The following is a 4739-nucleotide window of genomic DNA, read 5'->3' on the forward strand; positions in this document are numbered from 1 at the left end:
ACACACACACACACACACACACACACACACACACACACACACACACAGACAAGCACACACACAGAGCAACCCCCCACCCCCACCCCCCACCCAACGAATGTCTTCCCTGCAGCTTGTCCTCGAAATGGCAACCAGTCCAAAGTGACACATGCACCCAACCCACCAGACACCGAGCGCTCACTCGCTCACCAAAAACAGATCTTCTGCTTAGCCACCAACCCCCCCTCCGGAGACCAAGAGGGGTAGAATAAATTGGACTGGAGATCTTTTCTCTCAGATTATTCCAGTAGATGTTGCATTTTGCCTTGAGTGAATTCTAATTAGTGCGATTAAATCCACTCCGCTGGTATATGTACATAGGCAGTGGTGATGCTAAAACAAGCTTATCGCCACAAGAATCAACAACAAGCGTTTGTGCCCTGACTTAGCCCTGGGCCGAGTCTTATTGCAACTAATGCTTTTGTTCTATTTGTGGCTGGTTTTCATTGTGGGTGCTTTGATGTTGGTGGCTCTAAGTGCTTGGATTTGCATATTTCGCTGTCCTTCTTGATACGTGGTTAATGAATTTGTGCAGTCCAAAGCAGCTCTTAGAATGCTCATCTGGTGTACAGTAGAGGGTGTATTTAACCAAGCATAAACTTCAGAGATAAACCACCAAAGCAGATTTTCTATTTTGATACAGCATTTGTGTGCATTGATTTCAGCAGACCTGTAATTATCTGAACAGGCGCATTTTAATTATAGCTGTGAAAACAAAATGGCCTTTTTTTCTTCGTCAAAGGCAACAAAGGAGCAACTATGAGAACAATATTAAACTCGGGTCCATCCACATGTTTTAATACAATAGAGGCTCACAGCCCTGGCTTGTGCTTTGAACCTTGGGAGAAGGGTGAGGTCACTGGCTATCTGCTCTGTACTATAAAAGGCAAACTTAAAGGCCGGAGTGAAAACAGGAGAAGGACAATGATGAGAAAGACGTGTTATTTAGTAGAACATAAAGCAACAGAAAAGCCTTTTGATATCATCCCCCTTTAAGCCCAGAGGGACTCTGTGATCTTGACATTTAGTCGGGGTATTCAGTAGACAGAGATAAAGTAATTGAGGTTTTTGGTCTTCTTCATAGGCAGCACGGTGGCGCAACTGGTAGAGCTGCTGCCTCTCAGCGAGCAGGTCCCTGGTTCAAACCCCGGTTCAGGGGCCTTTCTGGGTGGAGTTTGCATGTTCTCTCCGTGCATGCGTGGGTTTTCTCCGGGTACTCCGGTTTCCTCCCACAGACCAAAAACATGCATGTTAGGCTGATTGGTAACTCTAAATTGTCCCTAGGTGTGAGTGAGAGAGTGAATGTTTGTTTGTCTCGTTTGTCTCTATGTGGCCCTGTGATGGACTTGCGACCCGTCCAGGGTGTACCCCGCCCCTCGCACAGTGATTGCTGGACATGGGCACCAGCGACCCCCGTGACCCAAAATGGAATAAGCGGGCAAAGAAAATGGATGGATGGATGGATGGTCTTCTTCATAACTTCTATAATCTTCCTTACCAGTGAAGCTGAGTTTTTTTCATTTATTGGTTTGATGAAAGTTTTATGCATTAAACACAAAAGAAGTTAAAGAATGTGACAGCTTGGTTATTTAGTGTAATTGACCACAGACAAAGTTAGCATCTTAGTAGGTGACAAGTTGTTCTTTATGTTGAGTTCAAATGTTTTATTGATGGTTAAAATATAACAACACTAAGAAACAGTTCGTAATGGTTTTACTTTCATGACGTGTCACACATTACAGTTGTCCCTCGCTACTTCGCAGTTCAATTATTGTTGACTCGCTCTATCGCGGTTTTTCAAAATAAGATTGGACGTGACACACACTGGCTGATTGATGGATGAGCTGCATGATCGGCATGAATTTTTATTTAAAATAAATTATTTTAAATTATTTAGCACCTGCTGCACATTTGTGCAGCCCATACTGCAGGATAAACTTCCTGCTGCAGCTGATCTGCTGTTCTCAGTGCAAACCGGAGAAGTGGGCGTGGCCAAGAGCACTTGCAGGTGGCAAAGAGCAGAGGAGGCAGGGAGCTGAAATCATGACATTCTGTATTCTTTTAGAGTGTTTAGAGTTTAGAAATGTTGTTTAGAATATTGCAAAAATGTGGGAAGGGTTTAAAATGCCTATATATATATATATATATATATATATATATTTATTTATTATTATTTGTAATATAACTATCAGATAAAAGCATAATTTAGGTACAACAATATATATATATATATGTCACCCTCTGATGTTTGTTCTTTGTTTGAGTTGTTCTTTGCTTGCATTTTTTCCCTCTGTTTCTTTGTTGAAAAGTAAAACCACAAAATATATATAAATTTTTTAAAGCACAATTTTTGTCCTGACACATAAAGAAAGAAATGCAAAAGATTCCAAGTATGACACCAGTGTGGGTTTTTCTTTCAGTGTGTTTAATTCAAAGTGTGGCTGATTGTAGCTCAAATCTGACAGAAAGTAGTGATGTGCCAGTCACACTTTTGTTGTCTATTTGATTTCCAATTTTTTTGCACAAATTTAAAACATTTTTTAAATATATATATTTTTGTATTTTTGTTCAAGTTCAAGTAGGTTTTATTAACATTCACATCTCATGTGGTAGATGAGGTGGAACGAAATTGTGTACACAGGGTCCCAGTTACATCCAACAATAATAAAAATATTAATTTTAAAAAGAAACAGTAATAAGGATCTAAGATATAAACTAAGAAATACGCTAAACACTAATAGTGCAAAACAACCTTGCAACCTTTTCAAATTCATAGGTAGGTGGTACACACGATGGGTGTAAAAGATTGTGTATTTGTAGCAAAACATCAAATTACAGATGACAGGCCTCATAAAATGCTAATATAAAGAGAATGTTTGTCTGAGACGATTACCACTCATCTGGAAGAGGGTGCACTTTTCTTAAAATTAATTTTGCTAACTGCCACAACAGGAAGCAGATGATAATAAAGCACTCTACAGCAAAGCAAAGCAAGAATGACTGGTTGAGATGAAATACAAGTGCTTGAGACTTGTTTAATTTTGAATCAGCTGTGTGGAAAAGATTTGCGTTCCCAGTGGAGAGCAAGAGGTAGATATACGGAAATCCAAAAGACCATAATCTGCATGCTCTGAAACACCTTCTGATGTCTAATAAATACTGTCCAACATGCGAGGCTTTTAAAAAGCATCAGCTGAGCAGCGATGGCACACTTGCACTCACATAGATGAAAATGTAATGTTTAATAATTATTTATTTAATTTTTTCAAATTGGGAAGTTCTGTTTTGCCTTTTCTGCATTAAATTTAGAGTAAATTACTGAAATAAGCACTTATTTTTGTACCCTTTTCATTAATAAAGAAAACTTTTTTTTTCATTTTTGTAGTTTATCAACGTTTTAATTTTTTGTTTGTTTGTTTTTTATTGATACATGGCTTGTAGGACGCTGCTCACAATCAAACTGGAAGGACAAAACGGTCAACATGAATGTTGCTTTAAATTTCATTGTAAAGTTACATGTATCAGGTGACCAAACCTTTTGTGGTGTACATCAGGGGTTCGCAAACTTGTTTGATTCAGGGACCCCCTCATAATCCTCGTGTTTATTAAATAATTTTCTTCAATTTGTCTCTTTAATGCAATGGAAATATCTGTGTAACATAAATACTTAAGACCTGTTCTTTAATAGTGTTAATACATTTTTTATACTTTAAACATGGGGTATTTATCATTCAAGACACAATTAACTTTTTTTTTCTTTCAACTTCCTAAATTTTCAGTTTTGAGAAAATTAACAGAATCAAAAACCACTTTAAAATTTTCCTTATTCACATCATGAACATACATGTATTGCCACTTCTTCAAATTATTACACAAAACGCTTTACATAAAACTGAACAGAATCATAACAGCAGTAGTCAGACCAAGTAACATGGCTTAATTTGTAGACCTATCAGTGCTGGATAGAGCTGTCATTTCTAACCCCCAACCTGAAACCCGGCCCGGACCGACCCAGATTAGGGCCGGGCCGTTATCATGTGATTAATGGGCGAGCCGGGCCGGTCTCGGGCTTTTAATTAGGTCAGGATCAGCCGCGATCAATTATATGATAACATGGCCTGCCATACAAGCAGCACGCAGCCAGTTCACTGTGTGCTGACCTGACTTGAAAGAGGTAAAAAGTTCAGTTAAGCTTCTTATGGACTGTACTGCCAGGCAGCGATCCATCGCCCAAATGGACGTTCATTCAGCCGCTGCACTCAGTGCACGCGCGCAGCTGAAGACCCAAACAGGTGAGATCCCAAAGCAGACGTGTCAGAGCTGTCCACGTGTCTCAGTAATTCACAAGAATGCAGAAGAAACGGGGTTTAAATGTTTTTTTTTATGGCCATGAAAATTCAAACGTCTCTCAGCTCTTAATCTTCTGCTACTTTTATTCAGCTGCGTATCTCCGACCGTTAATAACTAATTAAAAATGTTTTTTTTTTTCCGTGTTCGGAATTTATGATTGTGGGCTGGGGCTGGGTCGGATCAGATTTTTTGAGCCAGAATGCAACTCTAATGCTGGAATGCAAATAGCGGGCAGGCCGGTGGGGGGGATCCTCCTCCAGAAAATTTTTAATAAAGTAGATGTGATTTCCTGCATTTCGGTGTATTTTAACTGGTTGTTAAACATCTATGTGCTTGTAAAAAAAAATATA

The 4739-nt window shown here is 39.1% G+C and overlaps 1 protein-coding gene across 6 annotated transcripts in view; it reads left to right on the forward strand.

The window, feature by feature from the left end:
* Positions 1–4739, forward strand: part of dachd (dachshund d) — a 142178-nt gene that overhangs the window by 73068 nt on the left and 64371 nt on the right. The gene's annotated exons all lie outside the window — the stretch shown is intronic.

The sequence above is a fragment of the Nematolebias whitei genome, chromosome 13 (genome assembly GCF_014905685.2).
Source record: "Nematolebias whitei isolate Nwh7 chromosome 13, NemWhi1, whole genome shotgun sequence".
In the NCBI taxonomy this organism is placed as follows: Eukaryota; Metazoa; Chordata; class Actinopteri; order Cyprinodontiformes; family Rivulidae; genus Nematolebias; species Nematolebias whitei.